At 36.3% G+C, this 18,096-nt stretch overlaps 6 non-coding genes across 6 annotated transcripts; all 6 read left to right on the forward strand.

Moving 5' to 3' along the window:
• Positions 1-1,322: 1,322 nt before the first annotated feature.
• TRNAV-CAC (transfer RNA valine (anticodon CAC)) lies at positions 1,323-1,395 on the forward strand. Its single transcript has one exon. It is a non-coding gene; the product is annotated as a tRNA-Val (tRNA).
• A 5,715-nt stretch (positions 1,396-7,110) lies between these two features.
• Positions 7,111-7,183, forward strand: TRNAV-UAC (transfer RNA valine (anticodon UAC)). The gene has a single exon. It is a non-coding gene; the product is annotated as a tRNA-Val (tRNA).
• Positions 7,184-10,974: 3,791 nt separating this feature from the next.
• TRNAV-UAC (transfer RNA valine (anticodon UAC)) lies at positions 10,975-11,047 on the forward strand. The gene has a single exon. It is a non-coding gene; the product is annotated as a tRNA-Val (tRNA).
• Positions 11,048-12,903: 1,856 nt separating this feature from the next.
• Positions 12,904-12,976, forward strand: TRNAV-UAC (transfer RNA valine (anticodon UAC)). Its single transcript has one exon. It is a non-coding gene; the product is annotated as a tRNA-Val (tRNA).
• A 1,857-nt stretch (positions 12,977-14,833) lies between these two features.
• TRNAV-UAC (transfer RNA valine (anticodon UAC)) lies at positions 14,834-14,906 on the forward strand. Its single transcript has one exon. It is a non-coding gene; the product is annotated as a tRNA-Val (tRNA).
• Positions 14,907-16,762: 1,856 nt separating this feature from the next.
• TRNAV-UAC (transfer RNA valine (anticodon UAC)) lies at positions 16,763-16,835 on the forward strand. The gene has a single exon. It is a non-coding gene; the product is annotated as a tRNA-Val (tRNA).
• The last annotated feature ends 1,261 nt before the right edge of the window (positions 16,836-18,096 follow it).

Raw genomic sequence — 18,096 nt, forward strand, 5'->3', positions numbered from 1 at the left:
GGTTAGAACTATTGCATGGATATGCGAGTTATCATCTGCAACTTATTAGTGACGGAAAAGAGTTAAGGCAATTCTTCAAAATCGTTCACCACCGACTGTTTGATGTACTTTATTTTTACCGATCGGTGGAATTGGCGATAATATCGTAACTTCCCCTACGTCTGACAATGCATACATGTTATTTGATTGGAATTGAAAATAAACGAACCACAGATAGCGACTCAAAGGTCCTAACCGCCATGTCTTGCCTCTCTTACAGGGAAGAGAAGCGACCGCCTATAGAGATCATTGTTTTCTTGAAGACTCCTTGTTCTGTTTATCAATTTTTGTATGATTTCTTTTTTTTCCAGAATGTCTTCACTTAGTAAAGGCTTTTGCGATGCTTAATATCTTATTGTTGTTATCGAATCTCCTGTTTTACGTACTTTTTTAAAATTGTATTTATTTCACTTGAATATAGTAAAGATTAATTAGGTACGAGGAAATTACGATGCCACGACAGCAGAATATTTATTATTCTGAAGTGTTTCCTGCTTCCAGGTGCAGCTGGTTCTTGTAAACGTTTTTGTTGAACAAGATTCTATGTTTTGGTAAAGTCATTTTCAACGAAACAACGATATATAACCTTTAGAGACGACGTTAGTCGCCAAAAGAAGATGGTTTTGAAGAGAGTGTTTTCAAAACAGATGAGACCTCTTCTGCACATTAGACGTTTTCCCACCGATGTGATATCCTACAACCCGCGACTGTCAACGTACTGTTAAAACAAGAGGGCCTTTACAAAATTATCATCTTAAGAGCTTAAGAGTCACCATGAAACTTTGTCGTATTGAACACCTTGAAGATGTTGTGTGCGAGAACGAGACATCAGCCAGAGTGCGATCATCTAATTGGTCGCAAGATAAGAAATATGAAATATTTTTCGGAGGATCCATAAGCATATAGAAGGATTTAAAAGACGTATTAAATCGCTTATTACGTTTTCGTGTAATAATTGTGATAAAAAAATAAAGTTATGAAATTCTTCTGTTCAGTTTCTGCTAGAAAGAGAAAAGAATGAGTAAATTAAATTGCACGTTTAAGGGCAATTGAGCGAGGTGTGAAAACGTTGAATACTGTAGGCTCGATGATGTCGTTTGAAGACACGTTAGCACATTATCAAATTACTTTTGGCTTTGGTAGACAAGGAAGAGTGTTATTTTATTTACGGTTATATGTAAAGCTGTCATTATATTTGTGTTTGTTTAGTTTCCGAAATGAGATATTTTGAAACGGTGATGATTAACTTTGAAAACAATAAAAGGAAGAAAACAGGAAGTGACGTGCTTGTGATTTAGTGGTTATCACATCCGCTTCACACGCGGAAGGTCCCAGGTTCGATCCCTGGCAGGCACATATTTATTATTTAAAACGTTTGTATCCTTTTAATTCAGTTGGTAAGAACGTGGAACGAAATTTTCATCATAAATTCAGTGTTGGAGCGTTAGACGGCTGTGAGATGTCACAGGATTTACACACTTTTTTCCTATACTTGTAACCACCTTCCGAAATTCGTATAAATGTTGTTTAATAAACCGAAAAAGAATCTCTATTGGTTTTGGATATAATGCGTGCACGGCTGCGAAATTTCACGTTTTCAATAGGCCTTCGTGTAATCATATAACGTTCGACGAAGAATCTGACCAGCAATTTAGAACTCCTGTTCCATGGAAAGGGTTCATGAGTTTTTTTTTTCTATTTCAAATGCGTGAAGAGTGTGAAACGTCGATTCACGCGACCTTATTTTAAGTTTGGTAACGTACCTTCTTAGTTGTACAGGTAATGTTTAAAGATCACCACTCCGTCAGTGTTTGTTGAGAACAACTATTCAAGATGTGACAGCTAATCAACCTATATGTTTCGTTCTTTAACCTTTTGTTTTAAATAGCGGTTAGAACTATTGCATGGATATGCGAGTTATCATCTGCAACTTATTAGTGACGGAAAAGAGTTAAGGCAATTCTTCAAAATCGTTCACCACCGACTGTTTGATGTACTTTATTTTTACCGATCGGTGGAATTGGCGATAATATCGTAACTTCCCCTACGTCTGACAATGCATACATGTTATTTGATTGGAATTGAAAATAAACGAACCACAGATAGCGACTCAAAGGTCCTAACCGCCATGTCTTGCCTCTCTTACAGGGAAGAGAAGCGACCGCCTATAGAGATCATTGTTTTCTTGAAGACTCCTTGTTCTGTTTATCAATTTTTGTATGATTTCTTTTTTTTCCAGAATGTCTTCACTTAGTAAAGGCTTTTGCGATGCTTAATATCTTATTGTTGTTATCGAATCTCCTGTTTTACGTACTTTTTTAAAATTGTATTTATTTCACTTGAATATAGTAAAGATTAATTAGGTACGAGGAAATTACGATGCCACGACAGCAGAATATTTATTATTCTGAAGTGTTTCCTGCTTCCAGGTGCAGCTGGTTCTTGTAAACGTTTTTGTTGAACAAGATTCTATGTTTTGGTAAAGTCATTTTCAACGAAACAACGATATATAACCTTTAGAGACGACGTTAGTCGCCAAAAGAAGATGGTTTTGAAGAGAGTGTTTTCAAAACAGATGAGACCTCTTCTGCACATTAGACGTTTTCCCACCGATGTGATATCCTACAACCCGCGACTGTCAACGTACTGTTAAAACAAGAGGGCCTTTACAAAATTATCATCTTAAGAGCTTAAGAGTCACCATGAAACTTTGTCGTATTGAACACCTTGAAGATGTTGTGTGCGAGAACGAGACATCAGCCAGAGTGCGATCATCTAATTGGTCGCAAGATAAGAAATATGAAATATTTTTCGCAGGAATCCATAAGCATATTGAAGGATTTAAAAGACGTATTAAATCGCTTATTACGTTTTCGTGTAATAATTGTGATAAAAAAATAAAGTTATGAAATTCTTCTGTACAGTTTCTGCTAGAAAGAGAAAAGAATGAGTAAATTAAATTGCACGTTTAAGGGCAATTGAGCGAGGTGTGAAAACGTTGAATACTGTAGGCTCGATGATGTCGTTTGAAGACACGTTAGCACATTATTAAATTACTTTTGGCTTTGGTAGGCAAGGAAGAGTGTTATTTTATTTACGGTTATATGTAAAGCTGTCATTATATTTGTGTTTGTTTAGTTTCCGAAATGAGATATTTTGAAACGGTGATGATTAACTTTGAAAACAATAAAAGGAAGAAAACAGGAAGTGACGTGCTTGTGATTTAGTGGTTATCACATCCGCTTTACACGCGGAAGGTCCCAGGTTCTATCCCTGGCAGGCACATATTTATTATTTAAAACGTTTGTATCCTTTTAATTCAGTTGGTAAGAACGTGGAACGAAATTTTCATCATAAATTCAGTGTTGGAGCGTTAGACGGCTGTGAGATGTCACAGGATTTACACACTTTTTTCCTATACTTGTAACCACCTTCCGAAATTCGTATAAATGTTGTTTAATAAACCGAAAAAGAATCTCTATTGGTTTTGGATATAATGCGTGCACGGCTGCGAAATTTCACGTTTTCAATAGGCCTTCCTGTAATCATATAACGTTAGACGAAGAATCTGACCAGCAATTAAGAACTCCTATTCCAAGGAATGGGTTCATGAGGTTTTCTTTCTATTTCAAAAGCGTGAAGAGTGTGAAACGTCGATTCACGCGACCTTATTTTAAGTTTGGTAACGTACCTTCTTAGTTGTACAGGTAATGTTTAAAGATCACCACTCCGTCAGTGTTTGTTGAGAACAACTATTCAAGATGTGACAGCTAATCAACCTATATGTTTCGTTCTTTAACCTTTTGTTTTAAATAGCGGTTAGAACTATTGCATGGATATGCGAGTTATCATCTGCAACTTATTAGTGACGGAAAAGAGTTAAGGCAATTATTCAAAATCGTTCACCACCGACTGTTTGATGTACTTTATTTTTACCGATCGGTGGAATTGGCGATAAGATCGTAACTTCCCCTACGTCTGACAATGCATACATGTTATTTGATTGGAATTGAAAATAAACGAACCACAGATAGCGACTCAAAGGTCCTAACCGCCATGTCTTGCCTCTCTTACAGGGAAGAGAAGCGACCGCCTATAGAGATCATTGTTTTCTTGAAGACTCCTTGTTCTGTTTATCAATATTGTGTGATTTCTTTTTTTTCCAGAATGTCTTCACTTAGTAAAGGCTTTTGCGATGCTTAATATCTTATTGTTGTTATCGAATCTCCTGTTTTACGTACTTTTTTAAAAATTGTATTTATTTCACTTGAATATAGTAAAGATTAATTAGGTACGAGGAAATTACGATGCCACGACAGCAGAATATTTATTATTCTGAAGTGTTTCCTGCTTCCAGGTGCAGCTGGTTCTTGTAAACGTTTTTGTTGAACAAGATTCTATGTTTTGGTAAAGTCATTTTCAACGAAACAACGATATATAACCTTTAGAGACGACGTTAGTCGCCAAGAGTAAGATGGTTTTGAAGAGAGTGTTTTCAAAACAGATGAGACCTCTTCTGCACATTAGACGTTTTCCCACCGATGTGATATCCTACAACCCGCGACTGTCAACGTACTGTTAAAACAAGAGGGCCTTTACAAAATTATCATCTTAAGAGCTTAAGAGTCACCATGAAACTTTGTCGTATTGAACACCTTGAAGATGTTGTGTGCGAGAACGAGACATCAGCCAGAGTGCGATCATCTAATTGGTCGCAAGATAAGAAATATGAAATATTTTTCGGAGGAATCCATAAGCATATTGAAGGATTTAAAAGACGTATTAAATCGCTTATTACGTTTTCGTGTAATAATTGTGATAACAAAAATAAAGTTATGAAATTCTTCTGTTCAGTTTCTGCTAGAAAGAGAAAAGAATGAGTAAATTAAATTGCACGTTTAAGGGCAATTGAGCGAGGTGTGAAAACGTTGAATACTGTAGGCTCGATGATGTCGTTTGAAGACACGTTAGCACATTATCAAATTACTTTTGGCTTTGGTAGACAAGGAAGAGTGTTATTTTATTTACGGTTATATGTAAAGCTGTCATTATATTTGTGTTTGTTTAGTTTCCGAAATGAGATATTTTGAAACGGTGATGATTAACTTTGAAAACAATAAAAGGAAGAAAACAGGAAGTGACGTGCTTGTGATTTAGTGGTTATCACATCCGCTTTACACGCGGAAGGTCCCAGGTTCTATCCCTGGCAGGCACATATTTATTATTTAAAACGTTTGTATCCTTTTAATTCAGTTGGTAAGAACGTGGAACGAAATTTTCATCATAAATTCAGTGTTGGAGCGTTAGACGGCTGTGAGATGTCACAGGATTTACACACTTTTTTCCTATACTTGTAACCACCTTCCGAAATTCGTATAAATGTTGTTTAATAAACCGAAAAAGAATCTCTATTGGTTTTGGATATAATGCGTGCACGGCTGCGAAATTTCACGTTTTCAATAGGCCTACCTGTAATCATATAACGTTAGACGAAGAATCTGACCAGCAATTTAGAACTCCTCTTCCAAGGAATGGGTTCATGAGGTTTTCTTTCTATTTCAAATGCGTGAAGAGTGTGAAACGTCGATTCACGCGACCTTATTTTAAGTTTGGTAACGTACCTTCTTAGTTGTACAGGTAATGTTTAAAGATCACCACTCCGTCAGTGTTTGTTGAGAACAACTATTCAAGATGTGACAGCTAATCAACCTATATGTTTCGTTCTTTAACCTTTTGTTTTAAATAGCGGTTAGAACTATTGCATGGATATGCGAGTTATCATCTGCAACTTATTAGTGACGGAAAAGAGTTAAGGCAATTCTTCAAAATCGTTCACCACCGATTGTTTGATGTACTTTATTTTTACCGATCGGTGGAATTGGCGATAATATCGTAACTTCCCCTACGTCTGACAATGCATACATGTTATTTGATTGGAATTGAAAATAAACGAACCACAGATAGCGACTCAAAGGTCCTAACCGCCATGTCTTGCCTCTCTTACATAGAAGAGAAGCGACCGCCTATAGAGATCATTGTTTTCTTGAAGACTCCATGTTCTGTTTATCAATATTGTGTGATTTCTTTTTTTTCCAGAATGTCTTCACTTAGTAAAGGCTTTTTGCGATGCTTAATATCTTATTGTTGTTATCGAATCTCCTGTTTTACGTACTTTTTTAAAAATTGTATTTATTTCACTTGAATATAGTAAAGATTAATTAGGTACGAGGAAATTACGATGCCACGACAGCAGAATATTTATTATTCTGAAGTGTTTCCTGCTTCCAGGTGCAGCTGGTTCTTGTAAACGTTTTTGTTGAACAAGATTCTATGTTTTGGTAAAGTCATTTTCAACGAAACAACGATATATAACCTTTAGAGACGACGTTAGTCGCCAAGAGTAGATGGCTTTTGAAGATAGTGTTTTCAAAACAGATGAGACCTCTTCTGCACATTAGACGTTTTCCCACCGATGTGATATCCTACAACCCGCGACTGTCAACGTACTGTTAAAACAAGAGGGCCTTTACAAAATTATCATCTTAAGAGCTTAAGAGTCACCATGAAACTTTGTCGTATTGAACACCTTGAAGATGTTGTGTGCGAGAACGAGACATCAGCCAGAGTGCGATCATCTAATTGGTCGCAAGATAAGAAATATGAAATATTTTTCGGAGGATCCATAAGCATATTGAAGGATTTAAAAGACGTATTAAATCGCTTATTACGTTTTCGTGTAATAATTGTGATAAAAAAATAAAGTTATGAAATTCTTCTGTTCAGTTTCTGCTAGAAAGAGAAAAGAATGAGTAAATTAAATTGCACGTTTAAGGGCAATTGAGCGAGGTGTGAAAACGTTGAATACTGTAGGCTCGATGATGTCGTTTGAAGACACGTTAGCAGATTATCAAATTACTTTTGGCTTTCGTAGACAAGGAAGAGTGTTATTTTATTTACGATTATATGTAAAGCTGTCATTATATTTCTGTTTGTTTAGTTTGCGAAATGAGATATTTTGAAACGTTAATAATTAATTTTGAAAAGAGTAAAAGGAAGAAAACAGGAAGTGACGTGCTTGTGGTGTAGTGGTTATCACATCCGCTTTACACGCGGAAGGTCCCAGGTTCGATTTCTGGCAGGCACATATTTATTATTTAAAACGTTTGTATCCTTTTAATTCAGTTGGTAAGAACGTGGAACGAAATTTTCATCATAAATTCAGTGTTGGAGCGTTAGACGGCTGTGAGATGTCACAGGATTTACACACTTTTTTCCTATACTTGTAACCACCTTCCGAAATTCGTATAAATGTTGTTTAATAAACCGAAAAAGAATCGCTATTGGTTTTGGATATAATGCGTGCACGGCTGCGAAATTTCACGTTTTCAATAGGCCTTCCTGTAATCATATAACGTTAGACGAAGAATCTGACCAGCAATTAAGAACTCCTCTTCCAAGGAATGGGTTCATGAGGTTTTCTTTCTATTTCAAATGCGTGAAGAGTGTGAAACGTCGATTCACGCGACCTTATTTTAAGTTTGGTAACGTACCTTCTTAGTTGTACAGGTAATGTTTAAAGATCACCACTCCGTCAGTGTTTGTTGAGAACAACTATTCAAGATGTGACAGCTAATCAACCTATATGTTTCGTTCTTTAACCTTTTGTTTTAAATAGCGGTTAGAACTATTGCATGGATATGCGAGTTATCATCTGCAACTTATTAGTGACGGAAAAGAGTTAAGGCAATTCTTCAAAATCGTTCACCACCGACTGTTTGATGTACTTTATTTTTACCGATCGGTGGAATTGGCGATAATATCGTAACTTCCCCTACGTCTGACAATGCATACATGTTATTTGATTGGAATTGAAAATAAACGAACCACAGATAGCGACTCAAAGGTCCTAACCGCCATGTCTTGCCTCTCTTACAGGGAAGAGAAGCGACCGACTATAGAGATCATTGTTTTCTTGAAGACTCCTTGTTCTGTTTATCAATTTTTGTATGATTTCTTTTTTTTCCAGAATGTCTTCACTTAGTAAAGGCTTTTTGCGATGCTTAATATCTTATTGTTGTTATCGAATCTCCTGTTTTACGTACTTTTTTAAAAATTCTATTTATTTCACTTGAATATAGTAAAGATTAATTAGGTACGAGGAAATTACGATGCCACGACAGCAGAATATTTATTATTCTGAAGTGTTTCCTGCTTCCAGGTGCAGCTGGTTCTTGTAAACGTTTTTGTTGAACAAGATTCTATGTTTTGGTAAAGTCATTTTCAACGAGAACAACGATATATAACATTTAGAGTCGACGTTAGTAGCCAAGAGAAGATGGGTTTTGAAGAGAGTGTTTTCAAAACAGATGAGACCTCTTCTGCACATTAGACGTTTTCCCACCGATGTGATATCCTACAACCCGCGACTGTCAACGTACTGTTAAAACAAGAGGGCCTTTACAAAATTATCATTTTAGGAGCTTGAGAGTCACCATGAAACTTTGTCGTATTGAACACCTTGAAGATGTTGTGTGCGAGAACGAGACATCAGCCAGAGTGCGATCATCTAATTGGTCGCAAGATAAGAAATATGAAATATTTTTCGGAGGATCCATAAGCATATAGAAGGATTTAAAAGACGTATTAAATCGCTTATTACGTTTTCGTGTAATAATTGTGATAAAAAAATAAAGTTATGAAATTCTTCTGTACAGTTTCTGCTAGAAAGAGAAAAGAATGAGTAAATTAAATTGCACGTTTAAGGGCAATTGAGCGAGGTGTGAAAACGTTGAATACTGTAGGCTCGATGATGTCGTTTGAAGACACGTTAGCACATTATCAAATTACTTTTGGCTTTGGTAGACAAGGAAGAGTGTTATTTTATTTACGGTTATATGTAAAGCTGTCATTATATTTGTGTTTGTTTAGTTTGCGAAATGAGATATTTTGAAACGTTGATGATTAATTTTGAAAACAATAAAAGGAAGAAAACAGGAAGTGACGTGCTTGTGGTGTATTGGTTATCACATCCGCTTCACACGCGGAAGTTCCCAGGTTCGATCTTTGGCAGGCACATATTTATTATTTAAAACGTTTGTATCCTTTTAATTCAGTTGGTAATAACGTGGAACGAAATTTTCATCATAAATTCAGTGTTGGAGCGTTAGACGGCTGTGAGATGTCACAGGATTTACACACTTTTTTCCTATACTTGTAACCACCTTCCGAAATTCGTATAAATGTTGTTTTATAAACCGAAAAAGAATCTCTATTGGTTTTGGATATAATGCGTGCACGGCTGCGAAATTTCACGTTTTCAATAGGCCTTCCTGTAATCATATAACGTTAGACGAAGAATCTGACCAGCAATTAAGAACTCCTCTTCCAAGGAATGGGTTCATGAGGTTTTCTTTCTATTTCAAATGCGTGAAGAGTGTGAAACGTCGATTCACGCGACCTTATTTTAAGTTTGGTAACGTACCTTCTTAGTTGTACAGGTAATGTTTAAAGATCACCACTCCGTCAGTGTTTGTTGAGAACAACTATTCAAGCCGTGACAGCTAATCAACCTATATGTTTTGTTCTTTAACCTTTTGTTTTAAATAGCGGTTAGAACTATTGCATGGATATGCGAGTTATCATCTGCAACTTACTAGTGACGGAAAACAGTTAAGGCAATTCTTCAAAATCGTTCACCACCGACTGTTTGATGTACTTTATTTTTACCGATCGGTGGAATTGGCGATAATATCGTAACTTCCCCCTACGTCTGACAATGCATACATGTTATTTGATTGGAATTGAAAATAAACGAACCACAGATAGCGACTCAAAGGTCCTAACCGCCATGTCTTGCCACTCTTACAGGGAAGAGAAGCAACCGCCTATAGAGATCATTGTTTTCTTGAAGACTCCTTGTTCTGTTTATCAATTTTTGTATGATTTCTTTTTTTTCCAGAATGTCTTCACTTAGTAAAGGCTTTTTGCGATGCTTAATATCTTATTGTTGTTATCGAATCTCCTGTTTTACGTACTTTTTTAAAAATTGTATTTATTTCACTTTAATATAGTAAAGATTAATTAGGTACGAGGAAATTACGATGCCGCGACAGCAGAATATTTATTATTCTGAAGTGTTTCCTGCTTCCAGGTGCAGCTGGTTCTTGTAAACGTTTTTGTTGAACAAGATTCTATGTTTTGGTAAAGTCATTTTCAACGAAACAACGATATATAACCTTTAGAGACGACGTTAGTCGCCAAGAGTAGATGGTTTTTCAAGAGAGTGTTTTCAAAACAGATGAGACCTCTTCTGCACATTAGACGTTTTCCCACCGATGTGATATCCTACAACCCGCGACTGTCAACGTACTGTTAAAATAAGAGGGCCTTTACAAAATTATCATTTTAGGAGGTTGAAAGTCACCATGAAACTTTGTCGTATTGAACACCTTGAAGATGTTGTGTGCGAGAACGAGACATCAGCCAGACTGCGATCATCTAATTGGTCACAAGATAAGAAATATGAAATATTGTTCGCAGGAATCCATAAGCATATTGAAGGATTTAAAAGACGTATTAAATCGCTTATTACGTTTTCGTGTAATAATTGTGATAACAAAAATAAAGATATGAAATTCTTCTGTTCAGTTTCTGCTAGAAAGAGAAAAGAATGAGTAAATTAAATTGCACGTTTAAAGGCAATTGAGCGAGGTGTGAAAACGTTGAATACTGTAGGCTCGATGATGTCGTTTGAAGACACGTTAGCACATTATCAAATTACTTTTGGCTTTGGTAGACAAGGAAGAGTGTTATTTTATTTACGGTTATATGTAAAGCTGTCATTATATTTCTGTTTGTTTAGTTTGCGAAATGAGATATTTTGAAACGTTAATGATTAATTTTGAAAACAGTAAAAGGAAGAAAACAGGAAGTGACGTGCTTGTGGTGTAGTGGTTATCACATCCGCTTTACACGCGGAAGGTCCCAGGTTCGATCCCTGGCAGGCACATATTTATTATTTAAATCGTTTGTTTCCTTTAATTCAGTTGGTAAGAACGTGGAACGAAATTTTCATCATAAATTCAGTGTCAGAGCGTGAGACGGCTGTGAGATGTCACAGGATTTACACACTTTTTTCCTATACTTGTAACCACCTTCCGAAATTCGTATAAATGTTGTTTAATAAACCGAAAAGAATCGCTATTGGTTTTGGATATAATGCGTGCACGGCTGCGAAATTTCACGTTTTCAATAGGCCTTCGTGTAATCATATAACGTTCGACGAAGAATCTGACCAGCAATTTAGAACTCCTGTTCCATGGAAAGGGTTCATGAGGTTTTTTTTCTATTTCAAATGCGTGAAGAGTGTGAAACGTCGATTCACGCAACCTTATTTTAAGTTTAGGTAACGTACCTTCTTAGTTGTACAGGTAATGTTTAAAGATCACGACTCCGTCAGTGTTTGTTGAGAACAACTATTCAAGCTGTGACAGCTAATCAACCTATATGTTTCGTTCTTTAACCTTTTGTTTTAAATAGCGGTTAGAACTATTGCATGGATATGCGAGTTATCATCTGCAACTTACTAGTGACGGAAAAGAGTTAAGGCAATTCTTCAAAATCGTTCACCACCGACTGTTTGATGTACTTTATTTTTACCGATCGGTGGAATTGGCGATAATATCGTAACTTCCCCTACGTCTGACAATGCATACATGTTATTTGATTGGAATTGGAAATAAACGAACCACAGATAGCGACTCAAAGGTCCTAACCGCCATGTCTTACCACTCTTACAGGGAAGAGAAGCGACCGCCTATAGAGATCATTGTTTTCTTGAAGACTCCTTGTTCTGTTTATCAATTTTGTCTGATTTCTTTATTTTTCCAGAATGTCTTCACTTAGTAAAGGCTTTTTGCGGTGCTTAATATCTTATTGTTGTTATCGAATCTCCTCTTTTACGTACTTATTTAAAAATTGTATTTATTTCACTTGAATATAGTGAAGATTAAATAGGTACGAGGAAATTACGATGCCACGACAGCAGAATATACATTATTCTGAAGTGTTTCCTGCTTCCAGGTGCAGCTGGTTCTTGTAAACGTTTTTGTTGAACAAGATTCTATGTTTTGGTAAAGTCATTTTCAACGAGAACAACGATATATAACCTTGAGAGACGACGTTAGTCGCCAAGAGTAGATGGTTTTGAAGAGAGTGTTTTCAAAACAGATGAGACCTCTTCTGCACATTAGACGTTTTCCCACCGATGTGATATCCTACAACCCGCGACTGTCAACGTACTGTTAAAACAAGAGGGCCTTTACAAAATTATCATTTTAGAGCTTGAAAGTCACCATGAAACTTTGTCGTATTGAACACCTTGAAGAAGTTGTGTGCGAGAACGAGACATCAGCCAGAGTGCGATCATCTAATTGGTCGCAAGATAAGAAATATGAAATATTTTTCGGAGGATCCATAAGCATATTGAAGGATTTAAAAGACGTATTAAATCGCTTATTACGTTTTCGTGTAATAATTGTGATAAAAAAATTAAAGTTATGAAATTCTTCTGTTCAGTTTCTGCTAGAAAGAGAAAAGAATGAGTAAATTAAATTGCACGTTTAAAGGCAATTGAGCGAGGTGTGAAAACGTTGAATACTGTAGGCTCGATGATGTCGTTTGAAGACACGTTAGCACATTATCAAATTACTTTTGGCTTTGGTAGACAAGGAAGAGTGTTATTTTATTTACGGTTATATGTAAAGCTGTCATTATATTTCTGTTTGTTTAGTTTGCGAAATGAGATATTTTGAAACGTTAATGATTAATTTTGAAAACAGTAAAAGGAAGAAAACAGGAAGTGACGTGCTTGTGGTGTAGTGGTTATCACATCCGCTTTACACGCGGACGGTCCCAGGTTCGAACCCTGGCAGGCACATATTTATTATTTAAATCGTTTGTTTCCTTTTATTTCAGTTGGTAAGAACGTGGAACGAAATTTATATCATAAATTCAGTGTCAGAGCGTGAAACATTTCTGAGATGTCTCAGGATTTACACACTTTTTTCCTTTTCTTCTAACCACCTTCCGAAATTCGTATCAATGTTGTTTAATAAACCGAAAAAGAATCGCTATTGGTTTTGGATATAATGCGTGCACGGCTGCGAAATTTTACGTTTTCAATAGGCCTTCGTGTAATCATATAACTTTCGACGAAGTATCTGACCAGCAATTAAGAACTCCTGTTCCATGGAAAGGGTTCATGAGGTTTTTTTCTATTCCAAATGCGTGAAGAATGTGGAACGTCGATTCACGCGACCTGATTTTAAGTTTAGGTAACGTACCTTCTTAGTTGTTCAGGTAATGTTTAAAGATCACGACTCCGTCAGTGTTTGTTGAGAACAACTATTCAAGCTGTGACAGCTAATCAACCTATATGTTTCGTTCTTTAACCTTTTGTTTTAAATAGCGGTTAGAACTATTGCATGGATATGCGAGTTATCATCTGCAACTTACTAGTGACGGAAAAGAGTTAAGGCAATTCTTCAAAATCGTTCACCACCGACTGTTTGATGTACTTTATTTTTACCGATCGGTGGAATTGGCGATAATATCGTAACTTCCCCTACGTCTGACAATGCATACATGTTATTTGATTGGAATTGGAAATAAACGAACCACAGATAGCGACTCAAAGGTCCTAACCGCCATGTCTTGCCACTCTTACAGGGAAGAGAAGCGACCGCCTATAGAGATCATTGTTTTCTTGAAGACTCCTTGTTCTGTTTATCAATTTTGTCTGATTTCTTTATTTTTCCAGAATGTCTTCACTTAGTAAAGGCTTTTGCGATGCTTAATATCTTATTGTTGTTATCGAATCTCCTCTTTTACGTACTTATTTAAAAATTGTATTTATTTCACTTGAATATAGTGAAGATTAAATAGGTACGAGGAAATTACGATGCCACGACAGCAGAATATACATTATTCTGAAGTGTTTCCTGCTTCCAGGTGCAGCTGGTTCTTGTAAACGTTTTTGTTGAACAAGATTCTATGTTTTGGTAAAGTCATTTTCAACGAGAACAACGATATATAACCTTGAGAGACGACGTTAGTCGCCAAGAGTAGATGGTTTTGAAGAGAGTGTTTTCAAAACAGATGAGACCTCTTCTGCACATTAGACGTTTTCCCACCGATGTGATATCCTACAACCCGCGACTGTCAACGTACTGTTAAAACAAGAGGGCCTTTACAAAATTATCATTTTAGGAGCTTGAAAGTCACCATGAAACTTTGTCGTATTGAACACCTTGAAGAAGTTGTGTGCGAGAACGAGACATCAGCCAGAGTGCGATCATCTAATTGGTCGCAAGATAAGAAATATGAAATATTTGTCGGAGGATCCATAAGCATATTGAAGGATTTAAAAGACGTATTAAATCGCTTATTACGTTTTCGTGTAATAATTGTGATAAAAAAAATAAAGATATGAAATTCTTCTGTTCAGTTTCTGCTAGAAAGAGAAAAGAATGAGTAAATTAAATTGCACGTTTAAAGGCAATTGAGCGAGGTGTGAAAACGTTGAATACTGTAGGCTCGATGATGTCGTTTGAAGACACGTTAGCACATTATCAAATTACTTTTGGCTTTGGTAGACAAGGAAGAGTGTTATTTTATTTACGGTTATATGTAAAGCTGTCATTATATTTCTGTTTGTTTAGTTTGCCAAATGAGATATTTTGAAACGTTAATGATTAATTTTGAAAACAGTAAAAGGAAGAAAACAGGAAGTGACGTGCTTGTGGTGTAGTGGTTATCACATCCGCTTTACACGCGGAAGGTCCCAGGTTCGATCCCTGGCAGGCACATATTTATTATTTAAATCGTTTGTTTCCTTTAATTCAGTTGGTAAGAACGTGGAACTAAATTTATATCATAAATTCACTGTCAGAGCGTGAGACGGTTCTGAGATGTCACAGGATTTACACACTTTTTTCCTTTTCTTGTAACCACCTTCCGAAATTCGTATAAATGTTGTTTAATAAACCGAAAAAGAATCGCTATTGGTTTTGGATATAATGCGTGCACGGCTGCGAAATTTTACGTTTTCAATAGGCCTTCGTGTAATCATATAACTTTCGACGAAGTATCTGACCAGCAATTAAGAACTCCTGTTCCATGGAAAGGGTTCATGAGGTTTTTTTCTATTCCAAATGCGTGAAGAATGTGGAACGTCGATTCACGCGACCTGATTTTAAGTTTAGGTAACGTACCTTCTTAGTTGTACAGGTAATGTTTAAAGATCACGACTCCGTCAGTGTTTGTTGAGAACAACTATTCAAGCCGTGACAGCTAATCAACCTATATGTTTCGTTCTTTAACCTTTTGTTTTAAATAGCGGTTAGAACTATTGCATGGATATGCGAGTTATCATCTGCAACTTACTAGTGACGGAAAAGAGTTAAGGCAATTCTTCAAAATCGTTCACCACCGACTGTTTGATGTACTTTATTTTTACCGATCGGTGGAATTGGCGATAATATCGTAACTTCCCTACGTCTGACAATGCATACATGTTATTTGATTGGAATTGGAAATAAACGAACCACAGATAGCGACTCAAAGGTCCTAAACGCCATGTCTTGCCACTCTTACAGGGAAGAGAAGCGACCGCCTATAGAGATCATTGTTTTCTTGAAGACTCCTTGTTCTGTTTATCAATTTTGTCTGATTTCTTTATTTTTCCAGAATGTCTTCACTTAGTAAAGGCTTTTTGCGGTGCTTAATATCTTATTGTTGTTATCGAATCTCCTGTTTTACGTACTTATTTAAAAATTGTATTTATTTCACTTGAATATAGTGAAGATTAAATAGGTACGAGGAAATTACGATGCCACGACAGCAGAATATTCATTATTCTGAAGTGTTTCCTGCTTCCAGGTGCAGCTGGTTCTTGTAAACGTTTTTGTTGAACAAGATTCTATGTTTTGGTAAAGTCATTTTCAACGAGAACAACGATATATAACCTTGAGAGACGACGTTAGTCGCCAAGAGTAGATGGTTTTGAAGAGAGTGTTTTCAAAACAGATGAGACCTCTTCTGCACATTAGACGTTTTCCCACCGATGTGATATCCTACAACCCGCGACTGTCAACGTACTGTTAAAACAAGAGGGCCTTTACAAAATTATCATTTTAGGAGCTTGAAAGTCACCATGAAACTTTGTCGTATTGAACACCTTGAAGAAGTTGTGTGCGAGAACGAGACATCAGCCAGAGTGCGATCATCTAATTGGTCGCAAGATAAGAAATATGAAATATTTTTCGGAGGATCCATAAGCATATTGAAGGATTTAAAAGACGTATTAAATCGCTTATTACGTTTTCGTGTAATAATTGTGATAAAAAAATTAAAGTTATGAAATTCTTCTGTTCAGTTTCTGCTAGAAAGAGAAAAGAATGAGTAAATTAAATTGCACGTTTAAAGGCAATTGAGCGAGGTGTGAAAACGTTGAATACTGTAGGCTCGATGATGTCGTTTGAAGACACGTTAGCACATTATCAAATTACTTTTGGCTTTGGTAGACAAGGAAGAGTGTTATTTTATTTACGATTATATGTAAAGCTGTCATTATATTTCTGTTTGTTTAGTTTGCGAAATGAGATATTTTGAAACGTTAATGATTAATTTTGAAAACAGTAAAAGGAAGAAAACAGGAAGTGACGTGCTTGTGGTGTAGTGGTTATCACATCCGCTTTACACGCGGAAGGTCCCAGGTTCGATCCCTGGCAGGCACATATTTATTATTTAAATCGTTTGTTTCCTTTTAATTCAGTTGGTAAGAACGTGGAACGAAATTTTCATCATAAATTCAGTGTCAGAGCGTGAGACGGCTGTGAGATGTCACAGGATTTACACACTTTTTTCCTATACTTGTAACCACCTTCCGAAATTCGTATAAATGTTGTTTAATAAACCGAAAAAGAATCGCTATTGGTTTTGGATATAATGCGTGCACGGCTGCGAAATTTCACGTTTTCAATAGGCCTTCGTGTAATCATATAACGTTCGACGAAGAATCTGACCAGCAATTTAGAACTCCTGTTCCATGGAAAGGGTTCATGAGGTTTTTTTTTCTATTTCAAATGCGTGAAGAGTGTGAAACGTCGATTCACGCGACCTTATTTTAAGTTTAGGTAACGTACCTTCTTAGTTGTACAGGTAATGTTTAAAGATCACGACTCCGTCAGTGTTTGTTGAGAACAACTATTCAAGCTGTGACAGCTAATCAACCTATATGTTTCGTTCTTTAACCTTTTGTTTTAAATAGCGGTTAGAACTATTGCATGGATATGCGAGTTATCATCTGCAACTTACTAGTGACGGAAAAGAGTTAAGGCAATTCTTCAAAATCGTTCACCACCGACTGTTTGATGTACTTTATTTTACCGATCGGTGGAATTGGCGATAATATCGTAACTTCCCTACGTCTGACAATGCATACATGTTATTTGATTGGAATTGGAAATAAACGAACCACAGATAGCGACTCAAAGGTCCTAAACGCCATGTCTTGCCACTCTTACAGGGAAGAGAAGCGACAGCCTATAGAGATCATTGTTTTCTTGAAGACTCCTTGTTCTGTTTATCAATTTTGTCTGATTTCTTTATTTTTCCAGAATGTCTTCACTTAGTAAAGGCTTTTTGCGGTGCTTAATATCTTATTGTTGTTATCGAATCTCCTGTTTTACGTACTTATTTAAAAATTGTATTTATTTCACTTGAATATAGTGAAGATTAAATAGGTACGAGGAAATTACGATGCCACGACAGCAGAATATTCATTATTCTGAAGTGTTTCCTGCTTCCAGGTGCAGCTGGTTCTTGTAAACGTTTTTGTTGAACAAGATTCTATGTTTTGGTAAAGTCATTTTCAACGAGAACAACGATATATAACCTTGAGAGACGACGTTAGTCGCCAAGAGTAGATGGTTTTGAAGAGAGTGTTTTCAAAACAGATGAGACCTCTTCTGCACATTAGACGTTTTCCCACCGATG

This window comes from Tachypleus tridentatus, chromosome 13 (assembly GCF_004210375.1).
Source record: "Tachypleus tridentatus isolate NWPU-2018 chromosome 13, ASM421037v1, whole genome shotgun sequence".
Classification (NCBI taxonomy): Eukaryota; Metazoa; Arthropoda; class Merostomata; order Xiphosura; family Limulidae; genus Tachypleus; species Tachypleus tridentatus.